This window comes from Perognathus longimembris, unplaced genomic scaffold (genome assembly GCF_023159225.1).
Source record: "Perognathus longimembris pacificus isolate PPM17 unplaced genomic scaffold, ASM2315922v1 HiC_scaffold_5230, whole genome shotgun sequence".
Classification (NCBI taxonomy): domain Eukaryota; kingdom Metazoa; phylum Chordata; class Mammalia; order Rodentia; family Heteromyidae; genus Perognathus; species Perognathus longimembris.
The window spans coordinates 164,886-184,167 of record NW_025960635.1 but is presented as its reverse complement, the minus strand read 5'-3'; positions in this window follow the sequence as shown (position 1 = coordinate 184,167).

Genomic DNA, 19,282 nt, shown 5'->3' with positions numbered 1-19,282 from the left:
GCACCACCTGGGTCTCATCACTTTAGCAACGGGTGCTCTGCTGCATAAAAGCCAGTCTATGTTGCTGGAATGAAATGCATCAGTAAGCATTGCAACCCTGGCTAAGAGTGGACGCTGTCATCTGCTGGGAGGTGACATTGGATCCAGTTCCCCCAAAACAAGGAGCATGGGAAGTATTGCCTTCCATTGCCTGGCCACACGACAGGAAAGCTTCCTCCTGGAGAGCCTAGGGGCCACGGAGCAGCTGCGGCGGGCTGGACACTGGCTACATGCTCTCCGGGCTCAGCTGCTACCATCCAGAGCTCTGGAGGTCATTGTTTCCATCCTGGGCCCCTGATTTGGGGGCCTAGGTGACCCCTTGCCATGCATAGGGCTACCTAGCCCTGTGACCAAGCGGCCAGTCTGCTCCCAAGCCTCCTTTTCCTTCCAGGGTAAAGGTCACAATGATTCCTCAGTCTTGGCTGCCCCCTGCCCAGGGCCCAGAGCAGGGCTGAGCTTTAAACCTTAGTGTGTGCTAGGGTGGGTGTGGTGCACACCTTCAGCACAATCCCCTTCAAAGCCAACGTTATTTAAACAATTTCTCTTCTTTCTCTGCCATCTCCTTTGGTTGGTTGGTGGTGATTTAAAATTTGCTTTCTCTCCCCATGTTTATTTTGCCGCCGAGTGTCGAAGGGGCTGGGTGTATTTTGAATGACTGTAGCTAGTTTGCCACTCTGAGCCCCCTGATGTCTTATTTATTGTTGAATTTTACAATGATCTGAATCAAAGTGAATTAAAGCAGAGCTATTTTATTTTTCCGGTGTGGTTGTTGTTTTTCTAGACGGGGGCCCTAGGGGTGGTTCACTCTACCCTGGATGTTTGGAGTCAGCCGATCTCTTCGGTCTCAAAAAGGCTGGATATTCCGTCTCTCTGGAGGCTCTGGGTGAGGGTTCCGCCCTACCTCCCCATGAAGTGCTCACGGGTGACTCTGGAGGAGCAGACAGGCCAGTCTCCTGGACTGTCTGCTTTTCAGGTCAAATGAGAACCACAATGCATGGCAGAGCAGGGTGAAATCACCAGCAAAAGCCTCAGGAAGCTCCGCTGCCCTGAGCATTGTGTTGGCCAGACAGCATGATGTACAGAGGTAGAGTCCACTCCTCACAGGTTGCTGTAACCAGCGAAGGACACACGTCAGCTTCAAAGTTGGCATGAATCACTGATTGAAAAATAAAAAATAAAAAAAGGCGAGGCACCTGTGGCTCATATAGGTAATCCTTGCTTCTCAGATGGCTGAGCTCTGAGGGTCTCCGCTTGAAGTTGGCCTGGGATGGAGAGTCCTTGAGGCCCTATCTCCACTTCCCCACTAAGAAGGCAGACGTGGAGTGGTGTCTCAAGAATGGTAGACCACCAACCTTGAGCGAAAAAGCTAAGGAATGGAACCCAGGTCCTGAGGTCTAACACCAATATCGGCACAAATCAAAACAGATGTCCAAGATAACGTTGGTGCAAGATGTTCGCAGTGTGTGTGGCGCTTTATACTTTGCACACCACCTCCTTGGGCAGGAACTTGAATTGTCAAGTCTAGGGAATGGTGGTGAGCAGAGGGGGGATTTTTGGATTCATGTCGAGTTAATGTGGGCAGCCTGCCATGTTCCCTTGGAACCCGCTTATCAGATCTCCCTGCAGCAACAGTGTGCAATACGGGAGCAATGTGTGCAGAACCCCATGTATTACAGAGCCAGGCTATGCAGGGATCTGATGAGCTGGCTGAAGCCTGTCAGAGCCTCACCTCCTTATGGGAAGACTCAGGTGGCCATAACTCCCACATGAACCCGTGTCCTGAGGATTTTAGAAATTTGTCTAGGCCATGGCTCTGCAGAAGCCTAGGAAGCCACCAGCACTCCACGTGGTCTCTTGGTGTCTAGAATAACCTTTATTCTCGCACTTGTCTATGAAGATCCTGTCTCCACTCCTGGGCTGAGCCTGGCTCTGTTGTGAACATCTCCCTCTCAGCCGCATGTCCCCCAGACCAGACCCAGACTAGCTACAGGTTCAACTTCCACAGATGCAACGAAAAGCCGCCACGAGGTGGCAGCACGCCACAGTCAGTTCCCCACCACTGCATCCCAGACTGGCCAGCAGGAGGCCACCCGGTCACCCTGGTCCTGTGATTCCAGTGGCACCTGAATCTCCACCAGAGGCCCTGGCAAAGAGTTGAACCAGGAAAGTGCCCGGGTTGGAAGTCATTCCTCTAGGATGCTCAGTCTGTCCCCTGCATACACTCAGGGTATAAACACATTTCTCTGTGTCCATAATCAGCTTCTCCATAACCCCTTTGCTCATGCCAAGGATGAAGGAGACAGGAGCCCTGCGGACCCCTGCAGCCTGGTGATACCACTGGCAGACATGGGGCCTGGTCAGGTGACAGATGGAAATCCTGGGTCAGGACAGGAGACGCTGGGAGGTGAGGTGGGGGTCGGCAAGACTTGAGAAGTGAGGACTGGGTCCTGTTTTCTAGTTGACGGGTATATAACTCTGTCCATCAGGGCACGGAGACAAGGGAACTCCCACCTATGCTTCAGGATAAGTCTGCACTTGAGCCCTACTGGCTGGTAGAGCCTGCTCAGTTCAGGGCTGAAGTATTGTAAGCCTAAGCAGCTGTGCGGAGTACCTGGTGATGGTGACCACCAGGGGGTGCTAGGAACCCCACCCCCACATGCTCAGGTTCGAGACCAGTACATAAAAGGACTTTGCCTACATTGCATTTCTTTTTTTAATCTTTATTGTCAAAGCGTGATACAGAGGGGTAACAGATTCATAGGATAGGCAGTGAGTACATTTCTTGTTCTACGTGTTACCTCCTCCCTAATTTTCCCCTCCCCCCTCCCTCTCCCTGTCCCCCAAGAGTTGTGCAGTTGGTTTACACCAAATGGTTTCTAAGTGTTGCATTTTGAATGGTTTTCCTTTTCTTCTTGGTCTCTCGAGTTTGGTATTCCCTCTACCTTCCGCTGGTCTAATACGCATATCAGACATTATCCAGGGTACTCGCATGTAGTACAGTTGTCGCGAGGGTACAGCCTCAGGAAGGGACTGCAAGAGAAACAAAACTAGATAAGCCACTCAGTCAAACACACAGAAAAGGAGAAAGAGAAAAAAAGTGTATTACGAGTTCACATGGAGTTTTGAGAATAATTTCAGCAGAGGAATAACTCTTCTTTGCATAGCGTGGGGTTCATTTCACTTCCTATTGTCTTATGTGGTCCTATGTGTATAGATATTGGGTATTTTGGTCTTCTATCTTGACTGGCCTTTTCCTGTACTAGCCAATCCCCATGAGGGACACCATAGGGTTTATGTTTCTTTGGATCTGGGTCACTTAATTTAGAATGATTTTTTCCAAGTGCTCCCATTTCCTTACAAACGGTGCAGTGTCATTCCTTCTGATAGAGGCATGGAATTCCATTGTGTATATGTGCCACATTTTCCGGATCCACTCGTCTACTGAGCGTCATCTAGGTTGATTCCATGTTTTAGCGATGACGAGTTGTGCTGCGATGAACATACTTGCCAACAAATCCACTGCAGTTCTTACAAACCCAACGCCTTCCTTCCAGATAGGTCTGTATCTCTGCCATTCAGCACAATAAACAAGTGGAGAGAAAAGTTGTGGACCCAACTGGAGAAGTTCCAAATAGCAAGCCAGTCTGGTGGGCCACCTTGCTCTCTGGCCTCTCTGGTAATACCGTGTGTTACACGGCTTTTTGCCAGACCTGAGGGTTTCTCCTGGGCTTCTATTTGCATCTCGTCTCCAGGATGCTCCTGACCCAAGGAGGAGTCTTGGCCTCCCTGAAGCTTATGGTCTAAATCTGTAAAATGGTATTGAGTGACATGGTAGTTATTGAGCAAATTCTACAATGGGAAGAGGATTCGAATAACAGCTGAACTATCCACACAAACTTACCACGCACGAAGTGAGTGGAAAAACACCATCCAAGTACTTCAGGCTAAAAATATGCAACCTCGGATCAAATATCCAGCGAAATTGGAGTTCACATGTGAACGGAAAACCAGATCTTTCCACACCAAAGAGGAGCTAAAGGAGTATGTGAATAAAAAACCAGCACTACAGCGAATTCTAAGAGGGGAGCCCCACCCAACAGAGATCGTACAAGACACACAGACAGAAACAGAAAGAAAATACAATAGTCAAAGTCCAATAGAAAGAACAGCTCACTAAAGACAAGAAAAAAAAAAAGAGGAAAAAACAGCCCAACAAGAAAATGGAAGGAGAAAGAACACCCTTATCCTTGATCTCTTTAAATATAAGTGGTTTAAACTCTCCTATAGAGAGGAGCGGACTGACAGGATGGATCCGCAAACAAAAAGTTGACATCGCTGCCTACAAGAGACCCACCTTACAGCAAGAGAAAAAAACAGGTTCCGAATGAAAGCATGGAGCAAGATCTACCAAGCAAACGCACCTACCAAAATGGCAGGTGTACCATTCTGATCTCAGACAAGCTGGACTTTTCATTAAAATCAACTCAAAAAGACAAAGAAGGACACTACATTTTAATACAAGGAAAAATCCAGAATCAAGACATCACGGTGATAAATGTATACTCCCTGAACAAAAGAGGCCCTACATATGTCAAGCAAATTCTCACAGAATTACAGAACAAGATAGACGCAAACACAATCATAGTGGGTGACCTTAATACCCCACTCTCTCCAAGAGACAGATCCAACACCCAGAGGATTAGCATGGAAACTGAGGACCTAAGTAACACCATATCCCAAATGGATCTGACAGACCTATACACAATCTTCCACCCTACAGAGGCCCAATACACCTTCTTTTCAGGAGGCCATGGATCATATTCCAAAATAGACCATGTCATAGCCCACACAAAGGACCTCAGCAAATACAAAAGTATAGACGTCATCCCATGTATTATATCTGATCACAGTGGATTAAAGGTAACCCTCAACAACAAAGGATACCACTGAGGCTATACACACTCTTGGAGGCTATACCCCACACTGCTATCCAACACTTGGGCCACAGACCAAATGAAAGATGAAATCAACGAATTCATAAGCCACAATGACAATGAAAACACATCACAAAGAAACCTATGGGACACAGCTAAGGCAGTACTGAGGGGCAAGATCATTGCCCTCAGCACTCACATGAAAAGAATGGAAGCAGAGCAGGTGAATAACCTCACGATGAAACTAAAACAACTGGAGAAACATGAAATGACAGAATCTCAAACGACTAGGAGGGGAGAGATCACAAAGATTAAAGAAGAGATAAATATGATTGAATATAGAAAGACCATTCAACAAATAAATAAGACTAAAAGCTGGTTCTTTGAAAAAATAAACAAAATTGACAGACCCCCACAACACTTACAAAAACAAGAAGATTCTCATATACATAAAATCAAAGACTCCACCGGAAAACTTACAACAAGTACACACGATATTCAAACAATCATAAGGAGCTATTTCCAAAAGCTCTACTCAGCAAAAAAACAATAATTTTACAGACATGGATCAATTCTTAGAGAAGTACAAACTGCCCAAACTGAACCAAGAAGAAATAAATCAACTAAATAAACCAATAACTTACAGGGAGATACAGGAGGTAATCAAGAACCTCCCAACAAAGAAAAGCCCAGGCCCACATGGATTCACCAACGAATTCTTCAAAACCTTTACTGAGGAGCTAGTACCAATACTCCTCAAACTCTTCCGTGAAATCGAAACAGAGGGAGAAATCCCAAACTCATTCTACGAAGCTAATATCATACTGATTGCCAAACCAGGCAAAGATCCAACAAAAAAAGACAACTACAGACCAATATTACTAATGAACTCAGACGCAAAGCTCCTCAATAAAATATTAGCTAACAGGATCCAGAAACTGATTACGAAAATCATACATCATGACCGAGTAGGCTTCATCCCACAGTCACAGGGATGGGTCAACATCCGTAAATCAATCAACGTAATTCACCACAAAAACAGATCTAAAATTAAAAATTACATTGTTATCTTAGTCGATGCCCATAAAGCCTTTGACAAAATAAAACATCCATACCTATTAAAAGCTTTGGAGAGAACAGGAATAGATGGAACATTCCTCAAAACAATAAAAGCCATATACAACAGACCAACTGCTAATATCATATTAAATGGAGAGAAACTTAAATCATTCCCCCTAGACTCAGGAACAAGACAAGGATGCACACTCTCCCCACTTCTTTTCAACATAGTGCTGGAATCCCTAGCCATAGCAATAAGGCAAGAGGAGGACATCAAACGGATCCACATCGGCAAGGAAGAAATCAAGTTATCCCTAGTCGCAGACGACATGATCTTATATCTGAAGGACCCAAAAAACTCAGTCCCCAAACTCCTTCACCTATTAAACCAATTTGGCAAAGTAACAGGATACAAAAACAATCCACAAAAGTCAGCAGCTTTTCTGTACACCAGCAATATACAAGCAGAAAAGGAAATTATGGAAACATTTCTATTTACAATAGTCAAAAAAAGAATAAAGTACCTAGGGATCAACTTAACCAAGGATGTGACAGACCTATTTAATGAAAACTATAAAAATCTAATAAAGGAAATCAAAGAAGACACAAGGAGATGGAAAGACCTCCTATGCTCATGGGAAGGCAGAATCAATATAGTGAAAATGGCCATATTGCCCAAATTGTTATACAAATTCAGTGCAATCCCCATCAAAATCCCAGCGACATTCTTCACTGAAATAGAGAAAGCAACCCATAAGTTCATATGGAACAGCAAAAAACCTAGAATAGCCAAAGCAATTCTAGGCAAAAAAAGCAGTGCAGGAGGTATCACAATACCAGACTTCAAGCTCTACTACAAGGCCATCATAACCAAAACAGCTTGGTATTGGTATAAAAACAGATCGGAAGACCAATGGATTAGAATTGAAGATCCAGAAATAAAACCACACTCTTACAGTCAGCTGATATTCGACAAAGTAGCTAAGGACATACAATGGAATAAACATAGCCTCTTCAACTACTGGTGCTGGGAGAACTGGGCAGCCATATGCAGAAAACTCAAAGTAGACTCAAGCCTATCACCATGCACCAAGATCAACTCAAAATGGATCAGCGACCTCAATATCAGACCTGAATCCTTGAAACTACTGAAGGACAGAGTAGGAAAGACGCTAGAACTTATAGGCACAGGAAGGAACTTCCTGAATAGAGTCCCAGGGGCACAACCAATAGGGGAAAGACTTGACAAATGGGACTACTACAAATTAAAACATAGCCACCAAAATAGAAAGACAACCAACGATATGGGAAAGGATATTTACCAGCAGAGCAACAGACAAAGGCCTGATATCTGTCATCTACAGAGAACTCAAAATCTAAGCCCCTCCAAGCCCAATAAACCTATTAGGAAATGGGCAAAGGAGGTAAAGGGAGACCTCACAAGAGAAGCTATAAAAATGGCAAAGAAACACATGAGGAAATGCTCAACATCCCTGGTAGTAAAGGAAATGCAAATCAAAACAAACCTGAGATACCACGTCACCCTAATTAGAATGGCCTATACTCTGAACTCAGGCAACAACAAATGCTGGAGGGGGTGCGGGGAAAGAGGAACCCTTCTCCTTTGTTGGTGGGAGTGCAAATTAGTACAACCACTTTGGAGAACAGTATGGAGGTTTCTCAAAAAGCTCAATATAGACCTACCCTATGACCCAGACATACCACCCCTAGGCATCTATCATAAACAGCAAACCCCAAGATATCAAAAAGACATTTGTACTTCCATGTTTATCGTGGCACAATTCGCAATACCCAAAATATGGAAACAACACAGATGCCCTTCCACAGACGAATGGATCAAAAAAATATGGTACTTATACACAATGGAATACGACATAGCGATTAGAAATGGTGAAAGATTGTTATTCGCAGGGAAATGGTCAGAACTCGAACAAATAATGTTGAGCGAGACAAGCCTAGAACCCAGAAAACAAAGGGGCATGATCTCCCTGATATATGACTGTTAACAAAGGGAGACGGAGAGACAGTAGAGACCAAGTCTGTGAAACTAAAAACTGCTTGTCAAATAGTATTCCCCACAGGATTGGGGCAGCGACCCAACAGCATGTAACTAAACAAAAAACAATTACTCAACATATAAAGGTCAAAAATTGACCTCTCAGGGGAATACAATAGTTCATAAGCTAAGTATTTACGTTCATATAAGACTACTATCGACATATGGTCTACTATCGACATTACATTTAAAGCCCTAGGCAAACTTTCTTGGGCGTGGCCACGTGGCTACTGTATATGTTCTTGGTACATTGTATATCGTATATATGTCTACTTGACCTAGAGGAGGGATAGAAAAACAGGGTGTAAGATATCACAAGAAATGTACACACTGCCCTACAATGTAACTGTACTCTTTTTGCACAACACCTTGTCAAAAAAATTGTGTTCAATTAATAAATGAATTAAATTTAAAAAAAAGGAAACGAGGGAACCTTTCACCAGAAAAAAAGTCCTCAGTCCAATTCCCTATAAGAAAATGTATTCAGATAACAGCCATAGTAGCAGGGTCATAGGTTCTGTTGGTTCCATAGGTACGTACGTTAGTCAAAACACCTACAACCGAACAATTATACTATAAAATTTAATTGTCTTGTAACTCATGAGAACCCCGAATTTTCAAAAGATTAAAAACTCATTGCCTTCTCATACTTGGATAACAATTAACCCCTGCCCAGTTTGACTCTTGAAAAAACATGCATTCTAAAGCAACACCCAAAACAGGAGGAAAAGAGAACTATTATCCCACCAGTGTTTTCTTCAGCTTCAATACCATCAGCATTCTTTTATCTACTCCAGACAGAAGCGGAAGTGCACCTACACTGAACCACAAATGGACTGCAGTGAATAATACACCATTTAGAGGGGATGAGAGAAACAGCATTGTGTGCTATGTGTCCTCCCTGCAAGTACACAATAGGGTGTGTATGCAGGTCATAGATGAGGCCTGGTATTTATTGTTTTTATCATGAATGTGGAAATGAAATTCCAAGGTAATGTCCAGTTTTCTTTTTCCTACAGGTAGACAAACTGATTGAGAATAAGATGAAGAGAAGATTTGGCATTTCTCGGGGAAATTCCAAAGGTATTCCGAAGGTGAACTGAGATCTAGGGTGATGCAGAGACACAATACTAAACACATGAAGGTCCAAAGAAGGCTCAGAAGAATGACAGCAAAGGAAGAAAATATAACACTGTTGGCAGACTTGAGACAAGACTATTGGGGTAATTATCACAGAACTAATAAAGCGATGATGATATTAATAACAGAAATACCTGCACAGTGTGAAAATATCAGCCTAGTAACCCACTGAATTCATAAGAGAAGCCAAGGGAAGGAAATAAGAAGTAGCACGTGTGGAAATGTCTTAAGAAACCAAAACTAGAAAAGTTATCAAAACAGTGAGTAGAGTTGGGTAGATGAAGGGCTTACAATTGAGTGGAAAGTGAGCTCTCAGAAAGGTTGCTATGGAGAGGCTACTTGGAAGAATTTCCCCGAACCAAGGTGGAAGGGCTAGATATTAAACAGCCCCAATGAAGAATTGCTTGAGCCAGGGTATCCGCGGGTAGGTGGGATGGGGCTTGAGCCAAAGAACCTGGGGTCTCTTTCTTTAGGAGATTGAGCCCACAGGTGTGGCCCATCAACAATGATCTCCTCCTCCCCCTCCTGTGGCCCCTCCCCCCAGAGAGGGTGTGTTCCGGTGCAGGCTGGTTCTTTCCCATGTCCTTTTTCACTGGAGAAGAGTTGGCACATACCGGCTTGGGTCATTGTTTAGGGAGTCGCTGATCTCCGATGCACCAGTTCAGCTGATGGCAGTGCTCTGTGTTTTGTCAAGATAAATACATGAAATATGTGTGTGTGTGTGTAACCATATATGTGTGTGTGTTTATAGTCATAAACATATGCGTACTTATATTTATGTACGCACATATTCCTGTATATTTACCCTTCTGCAGCCCTGCCTGACAATTTATCTAACATCCAAGTCTGTAGATTGTTATTGAAGAGAAAAATGCCCCTTCATCAGAGTAGTGCATTTAGTAACGGAGATAGCATTGTAAATGCCATCCAAGTGGAGCTCAGTATGGAGGGGCACTCATGCGTTGTTAGGCCCCCGGGGGGAAGGTTAGAGTGGACTCAATGTGAGCCTGTGTCCCCCAGAGGCCCTGGAGAGCCGGCGGGCGGGGTCTCTGGGACAGCCCACCGGTGCTGCAGGCCTCTGGGGTCACCGCCCCGGGACCCTGCTCTTGCATCTCAGGTAATCGCGGAGGGTGTTGGCCATGAGCCGGGCAGTTCTCTTAGCAGGGGGCTTTCCGGTGCTGACCACGGGCCTGAGGGCCGCCATTGTGGGGCCGGAGGGGGCGCAGGCCGCTGTCTGGCTTTGGGGATGAAACCTTCCGTCCCCACCTCCAGCAGCTCCGCCCGCACCCGCAGCCCCGGCCCCCAAGGCACCCAGTCTTCCTCCTCCCCCAGCTCGGTTTCCTTGCTGGGCGCCTCCTTGGTGCGAGGCTGGCCCTGTGCTGCAGGCCCGGGGTTGGGCACCGCGGCGAGGGCGCTTCTGGGGAAGCGGGTGCAGGAGCATCTGTGCCCGGCGTCCCCCGCTCTCCTGGGCCTGGGCAGCCCGGATCCTGGCGCTCACGGCCTGCAGACGCTGCTCTCGCTCCTGGCGCAGCCGCACGAAAAGCTCCTGCCAGGACTCGCCCGGGGCCGGGGTGGCCTCCTTAAACTCCTTTCTGCAGCGGACTTGCCACAGCCTGTCTGTGCCGCCGGGTGCCATGGTCCTGCTGTGACCGTTGCCGGGACTGGGGTGCTGAGCTGCGGGACGAGGCTCGGGCACGAGCTCGAACCGAACGCGGGGTGTCCGGGCACCACTGGCGGCACTGTGCGAGGGAAGCGCGCAGACCTCCTGGGCAGTGGAGGGAAGAAGCGGGAGGGGCCTGGGTCCCGAGTACACTGGGGTCTTCAGGGCCACTCTGTGGAAAGGGAAGGCTGCCCCTTCCTCTTCCTCCTCCTCTTCACCTTGCTCTTCCTCCTCATCTTCTCCTTCCCCTCTCGGCTCTCCCCAGGGCGCAGAGGCCCCATTCGGAGGGAGTGGAAAAAGGGAAATCCGCCCCTGTCCGGGCAGCACACCTGACTCGACTGGCCCCCCGGGGAAATCCGTTGGTTCGCCCTCGGGCGGCACCGTTGGCTCCTCTCGGGCGGGATCAGGAGCTTCAACAAGAACCAGCTTGCCCGCCTGGTGTCCCTTGACCTCGCTACTCGTCGGGACCCTCTCCGGGGATTCCAGAACCACCCCTGCCTCCTTCATCAGCTCTTCCCACTCAGCCCACTCCGACTGCATGGGGCCATCCTGCCTGGGCTCCTGAGCGCCATCCCGCTTGGGGTCCTGCCCCAGGAGCGCCGGCACCAGCCCTGGGTGGCGGCCCAGCAGAGCCAGGGTCTCCCAGCGCAGGTCCAGCTCCTTGGCCAAGCTGCCCACCCGCTGGTGCTCCCTAAGCCCCTGAACCGTGCTCCTCACTCCCGTGGCCTCCAGGATCTCCGGCATGAAGGGTAGGATGGAGCGCAGCCTCAGAGTCTTCCGGATCTCCTCCGTGTCCCTGCTGCGGGCCAGGTGCTCCTGGAGCTGCCTCGCAGCTCCCCAAGCCCCCTCCACAACCCGGGTTCCGGGGCCACACGGCTCCTTGGCCCTGCTCTGAGAGGAAGGATCCGCACCTGCCAAGCTCCACCTCTTCCGCTTCTGCTTCCGTTCCCTGGGTTCCTGAACTTCCTCAGTGGGTGCTGGAGCGCCATCCCGCTCCTGGGCCTGGCCCATCAGCTCTGTCCAGAGTGCTGAGTTTCCACCCAGGGGAGCCAAGCTCTTCCAGCGCTTTGCCATCTCCTTGGCCAAACTGCCCACCTGCGGGTGTGCTCTGTACGCCTTCACTGTCCTTCTGACTCCCGTGGCGGCGAGGATCTCCGCCGTGATGGGCAGGACGGACAGCAGCATCAAGGACTTAAAGAGTTCCTCCTCTTCAGTGCTGGAGGCCAGGCGCTCCTGGAGCTGCCCCACGGCCCCCCACACCCACTCGTCCACCTGTGTGATGATGCCACACTGGACCACGTGTGGAGAGATGCAGGGACCACTCACCTGGGTTCCTCGATCCAATGGCTCATGAGTCCCGCAGTGAGAGAAAGGATCCGGCTCATCCTCTTCCTCTTCTCCTTCCTTCTCCTCCTCTCTTTCCCCGTCCCCCTCATCCTTCCTCTTCCTCTCCTTTTCTGCCTCCCTCTCTCCGTCTCTAGGGCCATCCTGCCTGGGCTCCCGAGCGCCATCCCGCTTGGGGACCTGCCCCAGGAGCGCCGGCACCAGCCCTGGGTGGCGGCTCAGCAGAGCCACGGTCTCCCAGCGCAGGTCCAGCTCCTTGGCCAAGCTGCCCACCAACTGGTGCTCCCTAAGCCCCTGAACCGTGCTCCTCACTCCCGTGGCCTCCAGGATCTCCGGCATGAAGGGCAGGACGGAGAGCAGCCTCAGGGTCTTCCGGATCTCCTCCGTGTCCGTGCTACGGGCCAGGCGCTCCTGGAGCTGCCGCGGGGCTCCCCAAGCCCCCTCCGCCGCCTGGTATCCTGGGCCCCGAGGCTCCTCGGCCCTGCTCTGAGAAGAAGGATCCACACCTGCCAATCTCCACCTCTTCCGCTTCTGCTTCCGTTCCCGTGATTCCAGAACTTCCTGGGAGGGCGCTGGGGCCCCATCCCGCTCCGGGCCCCGGCCCATCAGCTCTGCCTCGAGCGCTGGGTTTCCACCCAGGAGAGCCATGGTCTTCCAGCGGTTCGCCATCTCCTTGGCCAAACTGCCCACCTGCGGGTGTGCTCTGTACGCCTTCACTGTCCTTCTCACTCCCGTGGCAGCCAGGATCTCTGCCGTGATGGGCAGGACGGACAGCAGCCTCAGGATCTTGCGCAGTGCGTCCCCTTCGGTGCTGGCGGCCAGGCGCTCCTGGAGCTGCCCCACGACCCCCCACACCCACTCCGCCGTCTGCGTCCCGACGCCACCCAGGTCCAGGTCTGCACACAGGCCCGGACCGCTCACCTGGCTTCCCGCCTGCAGTGGGTCCCTTGCCCCACTGGGACAGCACTGATCCGCGGTGGATGCCTTCCCCATCTCGCGCTCCTGCGTGCCGTTCCTCTCCCCCTGCCCCAGATCCTCCCCCGTGGGCTCCGGAGCTACCGCCCGCTCCGGGACCTGGCTGCGAGCCTCTGACGGGTGGCTCGGCACAGCCAAGATCTCCCAGCGCTCAGCCAGCTCCTTGGCCACACTGCCCACCTGCTGGTGCTTGCTCAAGGCCTCCAGCGTCCCCCTGACACCCGTGGCCGCCAGGATCTCCGGCGTCATGGGCAGGCAGGAGAGCAGCCTCAAGGAGCGGCGGAGCTCATCCGCGTCTGTGCTGGAACCAAGGCGCTGCTGGAGCTGCCGCACGGCCCCGCACACCCACTCGGCCGCGCCCATCCCGATGCCCACACCGTCCACGTCCGCAGAGATGTGCGGGCCGCTCACCTGGCTTCCTGGGTGCTGTAGGTCACTCGCCGTGCTCTGGGCACTCCTCCTCTGGTCGGTCGGTCGGTCGGTTGATCGGTCTGTTGGTCTATCGCTGTTGCGAGGCTGGCCTCTACTTCCTCCTCTTCCTCTGCTTCCTTCCATGGTCGCCTTCCAAAGCAATCCGGCCGGCCAGCTTCCCGCCTTATATAGGCCTCTGCCTGACCCTCCCTCCTGACAGCTCCGCCTCTAAGCCCCTCCCCACGGCACATGCCCTCCGTGCCCTCGGGTCCTGCCAGGGGTTCTGACCACATGCCTGGCCTTCCACAGGGCCCTCCCCCCAACACCACGGCCCTCTGCCTGCTCTGCCCTTCTTGTCCCGACCTCCTGGGTCCAGATAGCCCTCACCCTTCCCTTGACCTGGGGTCACAGCCTTGGTGCAATGGCCCTCTCCACCAACCCTCAACCTGAGGACCATATCCTCCCTCTCTGGACCTTCATTTCCTCCTCTCCCCATAGCCCTAGGCACACTTTTGTATTTACTCCCCAAACTCCAGGGCTGGGGACCATTTCTCCTCCGTGTATGCATGTATATATATACACACATGCGCACATATATCTAAGTATACACATATATAAATCAATATTTATGTTTGCACACATATATTACATGTCTGTATGTTTATACAGGCGTGTGCATTATTCTTCCCTTTCCTTCCCTTCTCTGGTTTCTTTGAGGGGTTGTGGGCCTGCTGGCCTTCTGGGGAACAGATTTGTTTGCTTGCTGGGTTTCAGATACAGGGTCTTAGGGGAAGTCCAGTTTGGCCTTGAGCTTGGGAACCTGCTGTCTCTGCCTCCTGTAGGCTGGGCTCACAGGTGTGGGCCCTCAGACACTGACCTCCCACCCCTGCTGTTAGGGTGTGTTCTGATGCAGGCTTGTTCCTTCCGGGGTGGTAGTACACAGGCTGGGTGGATGGGTTGTAATTCCCCAATGTGGTTCTGCATTGTCCTCCATCTTGTCATGTGTGGGCACTTCTTGAGTTTGGTCATTGTTTAGGGAATCTCTGATAACTTATTCCACTATCCAACATAGCAAAATTGTTAGGTATGTGAATAAAAAGCTTTTTGAGGCAATTGCAAAAGGAGTTGCTTTCCAGGTTTTATAGAAAAGCTATTGATTTCTGAGGATTTATTTTGTATGCTGCTACATTGCCAAAGGTTTGGATCAGATCAAGTAACTTAGGATTAGAGTCTATGGGGTTCTTCTTGTAGTTTTTTTTTTTTTTTTTTTAACTACCGGACATGCTTAATTAAATAACTTCCCATTAGTGTACTATTATCATATATATTAAAGTGATAGTGCTACTTAATATTTATTTTTTTAATTTTTATTATCAAACTGATGTACAGAAAAGTTACAGTTTAATATTTATTAAGATACCATTTTAAGTAACCAAATTCTCTTTTTGAATTAATTTAGATGAATGTTACATGCACACTTTAATCAGGGAATTCAAGAGACCTAGAAACAAGTTATCAGGAGAAAGGAAGACTCGGATAGTACTCATCATCATCCTGTTTCTTGTTTTAAACATATACAGAAAAGCACAGAAATGTCATTTAAACAGAAGAGTATATTGGGAACCCTTGTACTTTGTAACAATCGAAGCAAATATCCCCTGGCTAAGACATGGAGTACCTTCAGTATCTTCAAATCCCCTCCCCTGCAAGTATCCATTCAGACAAACTATTCAAATCCTTCTCATTTTCTTTCTGAATCTTAAAACCTTTGGCTCAAGGCCAGTGCTTTACTATTTGAGCCACAGATCTGCTTCTGGCTTTTTAGTTGTCTCTTCAATGTCTTCTTCTTTTGATTTGTCTCTTCTTTTTGGAGATAAGAGTCTCACAGACTACCCAGGCTGGCTTTGAACCACAGTCCGCAGCTCTCAGCCTCCTGAGTAGCTTCAGTTACAGGCATGGGTGGCGGCGTCCTTTCTGTTTGTCTGTCTCCTCACAGGCAGGCCTCCTCCTGTGGGTGGGTGCCCCGGGGTTGGGCCAGAGGAGGGGGAGGTAGGCACTGGGCAGTGGCCACCACCTCCAGTGACAGCAAAAGGACTTATTGATGGGGTTGCTTTCGCCACTTCCCCCCTTGCAGGCCCCAAGGAAGGATGGTGGGCTTGGAGGAGGCCTGGGTCAGGGGCCCAGCATGGCTTCAGGCCATAGACCATGTTCATCAGCATGGTTGGTCCCTCCTGAGTCTGAACCGGAGCCCTGTTGTTAGAGCTTTTTTTTAGATTCTCAAAGATTCAGAGCCCAGTGGTTTCTGTTTGCTCCAATACAAACCTGCTTCAGCTCTGCAGTCTTCCCAGACTGAAGACTCCTAGCTGCCGAATCATAGTGAGGTCTTTGATCTGGACCATACCTCTGGTCTTCCATGGAGAGACTCCGGCTGGAGAGCTCTGCTTGTCCCTAGCCCTTCAGGCAGGGCTGAGTCTGGGAGGGGAGGGCAGCAGGGGCCTGTTTGCACTGACGAGGGAATGGATCCCAGAAGGGAGGCAGTGTCTGCATCTGAGCCCGTGCTGCCCGGATTGCTTGTGTGGTGTCTGCCGCTGCCTCCTGTCCCTCTTCATGAGGATGTTCCAGTGAGATACCCCCAGTCCACAATCCCACTGTCCATCTCACATGCTAGAAACAGGGCCCAGGCGGGCGACAGCTTGTTCTGAGACCCAGTGGTGATAGACAGCATGAATCAAAGCGCTTGATCCAAAGCAGGGCAGGGCTCTTTCTGAATCACCCGGGGGCTCATGGCTCAGGCTCTCCCCGGACCCAGCTCAGCCCTTCCACAGTCCTTTGGCAGCTAGGCCATCATCTCCTCTTCCCAGCACCACTTGGGTCTCATCCCAGTAGCAACGGGTGCTCTGCTGCATAAAGGCCAGTCTGTGTGGCCGGAATGAAATGCATCAGTAAGCGTTGCATCCCTGTCTGTGAGGGGACCCTCTCATCTGCTGGGAGGTGACGTTGGATCCAGATCCCCCGAAACAAGGAGCATGGGATCTAGCTCCTTCCGTCGTCTGTCCACAGAATGGGAAAGATTCTTCTGGAGGAGCCCAGGGGCCCAGCGGAGGGCTGGACGCTGGCTACGTGCTCTCCATGACCCGCTGCCACCCTCCAGAGCTCTGGAGGTCATTGTGTCCTCCTGGGCCCTGATTTGGGGGCCTAGGTGACCTCTTGCCATGCATGGGGCTGCTTAACACTGTGACCAAGTGGCCAGCCTACTCCCAAGCCTCCTTTTCCTTCCAGGGTAAAGGTCAGGACGATAACTCACTCTTGGCTGCCCCCTGCCCAGGGCCCTGAGCAGGGCTGAGTTTTAAACCTTCCTGTGTGCTAGGGTGTGTGTGGCGCACACCTTCAGCACAATCCCCTTCAAAGCCAAAGTTCCTTGAGCACTTTCTCTTCTTTCTCTGCCATCTCCTTTGGTTGGTTGGTGGTGATTTAAAATTTGCTTTCTCTCATGTTTATTTCGCTGCCCAGTGTCGATGGGTCTGGCTGTATTTTGAATGACTTCAGCTAGTTTGCCACTCTCAAACCCTGCTAGTATATTTATTGTTGAATATTTACAATGATCTGAATCAAGGTGAATTAAAACAGAGCTATTTTATTGTTCCGGTGTGTATGGTGTTTTTCTTTTTTTAAAATTTTTATTGTCAATCTGATATACAGAGAGGTTACAGTTTCATACGTTGGGCATTGGATACATTTCTTGAACTGTTTGTTACCTCCTCTCTCATTCCCCCTCCCCCTCCCCCCTCCCCCTTTTCTTTTCTGAGTTGTTCAGTAGATTCATACCAAGTAGATTTGTACCAGTAGATTTATACAGTTTTGCAAGTATTGCATTTGTAATCATTTGTCTTTTTACCCTGTGTCTCTTGATTTTGATATTCCCTTTCAGTTTCCTAGTTCTCATACCAGTATACACGGTTTCCAATGTACTCAGATAAGATACAGGGATAGTGCAGGTACAACCTCCACAGGAAGGGGATACAAGAGGATCATCAATAATAGAAGGTACGGTTTCACATTGCATGTTGAATGTAATTACAACAGTAATATAACAGTCGTTTCCATAACATGGAGTTCATTTCACTTACCATCATCTTATGTGTTCATAAGGGCATAGCTATTGGGCTCTTGTGATCCTCTGCTGTGACTAGCCTAAACCTGTGCTAATTGTTCCCTATGAGGTAGACAATAGACTCCATGTTTCTTTGGGTCTGCCTCACATCACTTCATATAATTTTTTTGCAAGTCCTTCCATTTCCTTAAGAATGGGGCAATGTCATTCTTTCTGATAGAGGCATAAAATTCCATTGTGTATATGTACCACATTTTCCTGATCCATTCATCTACTGAGGGGCCTCTGGGTCGGTTCCAAATTCTAGCTATGACAAACTGTGCTGCAATGATCATTGTTGTGCTGGTGGCTTTAGTGTGTTCTTGTTTGTGGTCTTTTGTGTAGATGTCCAAACGTGGGGCTGCTGGGTCATAGGGGAGCTCTATGTTTAGCCTTGAAATGAATCTCCATACTGATTTCCAGAGTGGCTGAACCAGTTTACATTACCACCAAAAATGAAGTAGGGTTCCCTTTTTGCCACATCCCTTTCAATATTTGTTATTGTTAGTTTTCTGTTTATAGGACATTCTTACTGGGGTGAGATGGAATCTCAATGTTGTTTTGATTTGCATTTCTTTTATGGCCAGTGATGTACAGCACTTTTTCATATGTCTCTTGGTCATTCTCATTTCCTCATGAGAGAAGTCCCTTTTGAAGTCTTTAGCCCACTTGTTGAGAGGGCTATTGGTTCTTTGCGGTTTTGTTTTGGAGGAATGTAATTTTTTTAGTTCTGCATATATTTTAGGTATGAAGTATTTGTCCATTATATAGCCGGTAAAGATCTTTTCCCAATCTGTGGGCTTTCTGTTTCTCTTGCGAGCTATAACCTTTGCCCTGCAGAAGCTCTGCCGTTTGATGCAGTCCCATTTGTCCATCCTTTCTTTGATTTGTCGCATATGTGGGTGTTTGTTGAGGAAGCTCCGTCCTGTGCTAAGAAGCCCGTGTCTTTCTCCTACTCCTTCCTTTAGTGTTTTCAGGGTATGTGTTTTAATTTCGAGGTCTTTGGTGCATTTGAAATTGATTTTGGTGCAGGGTGATATATAAGGATCTAGTTTTAGTTTGTTGCAGGTGTTGAACCAGTTCTGGCAGCACCATTTGTTAAAGAGGCTATCTTTCTTCCAGATTATTTTTTTAGCTCCTTTATCAAAGATTAAGTAGGCATAGTTCTGTGAGTTCATTTCTGGGTCTTCAATTCTGTTCCATTGGTCTTCAGGCCTGTTCCAGTACCAATGCCAAGCTGTTTTTGTTAGTATAGCTTTATAATACAACTTGAAGTTTGGTATTGTAATTCCTCCAGCACTGTTCTTTCTGGTTAGAATTGTTTTGCTATTCCGATCTTTTATTGTTGCATATGAATTTCTGGATTGCTTACTCTATTTCATTAAAAAAAAAGTGGTGTTGGGATATTAATGGGTATTGCATTGAATTTGTAGATACCCTTTGGCATCATTGCTATTATGATTCTATTAATCCTCCCGATCCAGGAGCATGGG